Genomic DNA, 7358 nt, shown 5'->3' on the forward strand with positions numbered 1-7358 from the left:
TGTCTCAGCTCTGGCAGTTTTCCTGAGGGTGCCAAAACTGTACGCATTTCAGGGAGTCCCACAATGAGAAGCAAAAGAAGACTGAAAGCCAGGAGTTAGTTTGCACAATAGTATGGACAAGTTCCGAAGTCAGAGAATATGGGCTACTGCATTCACTACTCCATGATGTTGGCCAAGTCACTGAGCATCTGTGAGTTTATCTCTTTCGCTTCATAAATATGAAATTTCAAATATGTAAATATTAAGTTGTTCAAAATGAAACTTGAAAAAAAGGAGGAGGGTGTCTACTACCCCCAGTCTAGGTGTGAGCACTGAATGAGAATTCAATTAAAGTCCTAAGGACAATGCCTGAAACATAGTAAACCATCGATAAATGTTAACCTTTATTGTCAGCAACTAGGAAAAATTTAAACTCATGTTCTATTAAAAATGTATTACAAATATTAGCTTTCAGCACAGAGGAGGTGAAGGTGCCACGGCCTTCTGTCCTCCTGAGTCTGGATTCGTCTGACACCAGCCACCTCTACCATGCCGCCTAAGTTCAATGCAAGATCAAAGTCATATACCTGACATGCACTGGTAGGGAAGTCAATGCCACATCTGCCCTGGCTCCGAAGATCGGCCCTCTGGGTCTGACTCCAAAAAAGGTTGGTGATGACAACACCAAGGCAACTGGTGAAGGAGAGGGTCTGAGGATTACAATGAAACTGACCATTCAGAACAGGCCCAGTTTGAAGTGGTACCTTCTGCTCTGCCCTGATTATCAAAGCCTTCAAGGAACCACCAAGAGACAGAAAGCAACAGAAAAACATGAAACACAGTAGAAATACTTTTAATGAGATTGTCAACATCGCCTAACAGATGTGGCAACAATCTTTAGCCAGAGAACTCTCTGGAACCATTAAAGAGATCCTGAGGACTGCCCAGTCCGTGGGCTGCAATGTTGTTGGCTGCCACCCTCATAATATCACAGATGCCATCAGTGGATTGCCCCGCTAGTTACAACTGCAGGAAAATATTTCAGTAAAGGGTTATTTTACAACAACAAATACAAAAATGCATTATAATAATCAAGGGACAGAGACTAGAATCATCCATATAGTAATGGACTGGAGTTGGAGACGTCAGTAAGAACTTAGTTTAATATGTCACATAGAGTTGTAAACAGAAATATTTATACACATGTGTATATACCCAAGTTAGTACACACACATATATTTCTTTGTGCTTTCAGCTGAGAGGTCTACCCCCGTAGCAAAGAGCACACATCTTAATTTCTAATGCTGAACAAGAAGCTCCTTGGAGAAATGGCTGATCATGGACTGGAGAAGGAATTACAGAAGATAAGCTCGGTATGTCAGAAAGTAAGAACATACTAAAAATCAAAACAAAAAAAAAATACAAAACATTTTTGGAGTTATGTGGGAGTATGTGAAAGGGATACAGGAGCCAACTAAAAGGCTCCCAGTAGCCAAAACTGGAAAATTTTGAGCAAAAAATAACTCAGATTATTATCCAAGATATAAAATTAGTATCTGAGTTTATACCAATATATAAAAATAATTGAACAAATTAATGAATGGAGAAGAGACAATGTCTCTTACAGAAGAATTCCAGATAATTATGTAAATACTTTTCCCCTATGCGGGGACAGCATAAATCCCAACTCCATAAATGTGGACTGTTAAAAGAGTGGCTCTTCCAAAGAGTAAAGACTCCAAAGAGTCTGTCCTGACCCAATCTTCGGGGCCAGGGCAGACAAGGCATTGACTCCCCCACTAGTACATTTCAGGTGTATGACTTTGGAATTTTCTATTCTAAAAGGAGAAAGGTGAGGAAAAGAGTAACTTTAAATTGGAGAAATCTGACAAACACTACCTCAGCCAGAGTTATTATCAGTAGTCATGAATCATGATGCTAGTATACATCTTTCATATAATGTGATGAAAATAGCACTTCCTGTCTGTGATCTTCCTCCCTAAATCCCATAGCCCAAGTCTAGGAATGCGAAAAACATCTGAAAAATTCCAATGGAGAAGAATCCTACAAAATATCTCACCAGCAATCTCTAAAACTGTCAGAATGATCAGAAACAAGGAAAGTGAGAAAATGTCACAGCCTATAGGAGACTAAGGAGGCATGACAATTAAATGTAATATGACATACTGAATGAGATCCTAGAAAAGAAAGAAGATATGAGGTCAAAACTTAGCAACTGTGAATGAATTACAGACTTTAATTAATAATAGGAGAAGAATAAATGAAACAAGATGGGATTGGGAGGGAGACAAACCATAAATGACTCTTAATCTCACAAAACAAACTGGGGGTTGCTGGGGGGAGGTGGGATTGGGAGAGGGGGAGGGGGTTATGGACACTGGGTAGGGTATGTGCTATCGTGAGTGCTGTGAAGTGTGTAAACTTGGCGATTCACAGACCTGTACCCCTGGGGATAAAAATACATTATATGTTTATAAAAAAAAAAAAAAATTGGAAGGGGAGGCGAACCATAAGAGACTATGGACTCTGAAAAACAACCTGAGGGCTTTGAAGGGTCAGGGGTGGGAGGTTGGGGGAACAGGTGGTGGGTAATAGGGAGGGCACGTTTTGCATGGAGCACTGGGTGTTGTGCAAAAACAATGAATGCTGTTACGCTGAATAAATAAATTAAAAAAAAAGCAAAAAAAAAATAATAGTGTGTCAATATTGATTCATTAATTGCAGTAAATATACCATACTAATGTAAGGTGTTAATAATAGAGTATACTGTGAACTGTGTAAGCTTGATGATTCACAGACCCGTACCCCTGGGGCAAATAATACATTATATGTTAATAATTTTTTTTAAAAAGTATACTGGGTGTTGGGTATACAGGAATGCTCTTTACTGCCTTCTCAATTTTTCTGTTATTCCAATACCGTTCTAAAAAATAGTACTAAAAACGTATTACAATAATTAGAAACATTTTCTCTAAGATCTTATTTAGTCATTTCATGAAAAGTGCTTTCACATTACAATGACAGAGTTCAATTTTACCTCTGCCACTTTGCAGATGTATACATCAGCACAATTTCTTAAAGACAAGGTACCATTTTATGTGTACAGTGAAGATATAAACAACCTCAGGGATGTGGCAATGAGAAAAAGAAATGAAACCAAATACCTGGAGCTCTCAAAACAATGCTAGTTACAGAAAGCTTAAATCTGCCCAAGAGTATGCAAATGGAATATAGAGAGCCAGGATTACGATTTGGCTCCATGAGATCCCACTGTCCCTGCTCTTGCCATTATCCAACACTGGTTGTAATTCAAAAATCAGAATTCAGCCATTAAAATAGGCCAGTCTGGAACACTTACTGGCTTCAATAGCCCCTCAGCTGGGCCATGACATCATTTAGCACTGACAATGTGAACTTGGAGCCTCTGTATAATAGTCATTGTAAGTCCCTCCCTTGAGATCTGACTGAAATGCTGGCAGTAGGTGATGATGGTATAGAGCCAGTTGGAAGTAATGAAGACATAGAGATGAGGGGATGACAGCAAAGCAGGTATAGAATACTGAAAGGAAGGCAGAAGTTTAAAAATTATCTATCTTGGGGCACCTGGGTTGCTCAGTGGTTGGGTCGCTGCCTTCCGCTCAGGTCATGATCTCTGGGTCCTGGGATCCAGCCCCGCATCTGGCTCTCTGCTCAGCAGGGAGCCTGCTTCCTTCCCTCTCTCTGCCTGCCTCTCTGCCTACCTGTGATCTCTCTCTGTCAAATAAATAAAAAAAAAATCTTAAAAAAAAGAATTATCTATCTTGCCTTCAACTGAATTTTTCTGTTTTCCTGGCTTTCTGGAACTAGATTGCTAAATTCAGTTAAATTCAACACACTCTGATTAGGTATCCATCCTCATTGAGTTCAGGATCAATATAGCACACATTCTAGCATGGCGATTTTATTCAGCATCACATAATTTAAAGCAACCACCTTATTTATTTATTTATTTATTTATTTATTTTCATTCCATAAGTAGCTTGGGCATTTTAGGTAAGGAATCCAAGACCAAGTGAATTTTCAAAATGAAAGACTTCACAAAAGCATTCCGGTAGTAACAGACCTCTACAAACTATATCCTTAGCTCCCCCAGGTCACACATTCCCTCTTCTGTGCCAGGAGGTTTGAGTGCTGAACACGTATTTGAGAATACGTGTTCAGCATCACAAGAGGCACTGAGGGCAACACAAGACTGAATACGGTATGACTGCTCTCCTCTAGGTGCTCAAACGTAGACAAGGCAGATACACAGTGGTAATTATAGAACACATTTTGTGCCTTGGTAAAGGTCTGAGAGTATAGATATGAGAGCCATTAGCTGAGTTCTTATTAATCCCCCACACCCCCCAACACCTCACAGCTGCATGTGTCTGATCAAATTTATACAAATCATCACACTTACATAAATCAAACTAAGACCTCAAGTTCAGTGGTCTATAGCCACTACTTTACACTAAGAACTACTGATGCAGCCAGCAAACTCTAGACATGCTTTTTTTTTTTTTTTCTAAAGAAGGATGTCATCCTAATTAAATGGGGGAAAAATTAACTAAAGTAGAGCTAGGTTATATAATGAAAAAATGAGGGTACTTCAAAAGATGATTTCCATAAAGTATTAGAAATCATTATATACAGATTAGATCTATAGAAAATAGATTACAAAGACAGATCCTAAAAATATATAAAGCTATAAATATGTAAACGATGGTCACATTATGAAGTTTGAAATATGTAACTTTTCAGCAAGACTGCTCATAAAAATGTTACTATGACTTACGGCACTTTCTGACGTTATATGTCAGAACTCCTTAGGAATTTAATATAATTTCCTTCCACTGTGAATTATGGACTCTTCTTGCTATTTTTCCCCCCTGTCTCTGAGCTGCATCAACTGTTTCTAAGAAACAGAAGTTGAAAGCACTGGGGAAGAATCTTACGTACAGAACATAATCTATTTTTAGACTTTAGCTCATTCTGACGTGAATGCAAGATCTGCTGCAGCTACAATACTTGGGAATTTCCTGTGCTTAGTAAACAAGGTCAATATACAACACTCACTCCATCTAAAACTGTAAAACTCACCAAATAATTGACATAGGTTTTAATGTAGGATTGAAAAAGGCTTGAAAATGTCACGAACCACCGAATCAGGTCACTGTAATAAACAAAGAGAAACCTAAATGGAAAATGTTTTAAATATTCAACAAAGGAAGCAAGGAGAAGAGAAAAAAATGGGCAGGGGGAAAGAAGGGTCTCTTCGCCCTCAGGCCGCTAGAGCAAAATACCATAAACAGGGTGGCTGATAAACAACAGAGATAACTGCTTACAGCTCTAGAGACCAGGAAGTCCAAGATCAAGGCACTGGCAGACTTAGTGTCTGGTGAGGTTCAGCTTCTTCACTGGGGACTGACTTCGCACTGTAACCTCACATATCCAAGGGAACAAGGCAGCTTTCTCCTGGGTCCCTCTTAGGACAGCACTACTTCCATTCATGAAGGCTTCCCCACCATGATAAAATCACCTCCCAAAGGCTCTATTTCCTCATACCATCACCTTAGGCATTAGGTCTAAACATAGGAATTTGGGGAGGACACACACCCCAGACTAAAGCAGAGGGGAGGCAAAGGTCAGGGGAGCTGAAACTGACTCTCCCCTCATCCCTGCACAATGTTGGCACTAGGTATTCTCACATGTATCCTTTCACTTCATTTTCATGTAGCTTTCTGTGATTTAGACCTTCTTTGAGCCTCAGTCTCCTTGTCATTTAAACCTTAAAAAATGGCTGTGAAGATGAGCAATATATATTCTCACGTAATGCCTGATAGTTAGGAGATAATAAATGTCCAGGATCAGTATCAACTGCCATCATCTAAACAGCTGTTTCCTAGAGGAGCCTCTCAAGAACACTTCCGCTCCCTCACAATGGGGGGAGAAAAAGGAAAAAGGAGGTGTTATTATCCTCCTTTAAAAAAGGTAGATTCAGGGGCGCCTGGGTGGCTCAGTGGGTTAGGCCGCTGCCTTTGGCTCAGGTCATGATCTCAGGGTCCTGGGATGGAGTTCTGCATCGGGCTCTCTGCTCAGCAGGGAGCCTGCTTCCTCCTCTCTCTCTCTCTGCCTGCCTCTCTATCTACTTGTGATCTCTCTCTGTCAAATAAATAAATAAAATCTTAAAAAAAAAAAAAAGGTAGATTCAGAGTCATCAGGCATTAGCTGGCGTCGGAGAGAACTATTTCCAGGAAGTAAAAACTACTCTTTTAAGAGGAAATCAACACTTTCAAACCATTAGGAAACTTCTCACAGGACTGCTGCACACAGCACGTATGTCAAACAAAAAATAATGTCTCTTGAAGACTCAAACATGATTGAGAATAGCAAGAGACAGTTAAACCCAAGCCCACAAGGCTATAATACATTAAGGCCAATATAGAGTTTACCCTGAAGGTCATCTGTGTACTGGTATTTCCATGTTGCTTTTGCAAATTCATAGGAAAACATTTACAATTCACACATCACAGACTTAGTAAATACATAAAGAGTGAACACTGTGCTCCCTATTCCTTAAAACTACCCAGAACTACAAAACAGAATTTCCTCAATTTCTACATTTGACACTAAATTTGATTACTCTTCTTTTCAACATATTTCATGGATTCACTTTTTCTCTAAGTCATTTCCATGGTGTCAGTAACTTTTGTATCTATGTCCTATACTGTTTGAAGAATTAGATCTTGTACTCCTGGAGAAATGGAACAAGTTTTAGTGAAGAGAATGTAAGTGCTCAAGAAAGATTTTTAGCATATATTTATTGCATTTACATGTATATCTGATTTTCCTTTACTAGTTTTTATGGGCAGACGTTTTTAAACTTCAGATTATAGCCCCAAAAGGAGGTTCTTTTTTCCCCATTTCTCAGTTCTGCCATATTCTCTATTGGCTTTATTGTTATGTAAGACCTCTTCATATGGGAGCAAAGACAGTTGTCTGAAGAGTTCCAGGATTTGTGGTTTGTAAGGTTCAGGATCAAAGAAAGAAAAGAATCCCCTCTTCTGCAGTATTCATATCAATCCTTAATAAAGAGGATTTATTGGCCTTATTATAATCATGGGCCCAGAGGCAGATTAATCATCATTTTTAAGTTTACACCGATATTAAGACTGCTTCTCCTTGAAATGAAGAAGGAAGGGTTCAGGACTTTAACCATACATACCACACGTGGTACAAGAGACAGTAAGGCGCAGTTCTCAAAAACAAAGAAAAAGAGAAACAAACATAAATTTACATATCCACTCTATTTAATTCCCCTGAATTTTAGTCTTCTC

General features: G+C 39.1%; 1 pseudogene; it reads left to right on the plus strand.

Moving 5' to 3' along the window:
• Positions 1 to 513: 513 nt before the first annotated feature.
• LOC123936811 lies at positions 514 to 999 on the plus strand (annotated as a pseudogene).
• The last annotated feature ends 6359 nt before the right edge of the window (positions 1000 to 7358 follow it).

This window comes from Meles meles, chromosome 2 (assembly GCF_922984935.1).
Source record: "Meles meles chromosome 2, mMelMel3.1 paternal haplotype, whole genome shotgun sequence".
In the NCBI taxonomy this organism is placed as follows: domain Eukaryota; kingdom Metazoa; phylum Chordata; class Mammalia; order Carnivora; family Mustelidae; genus Meles; species Meles meles.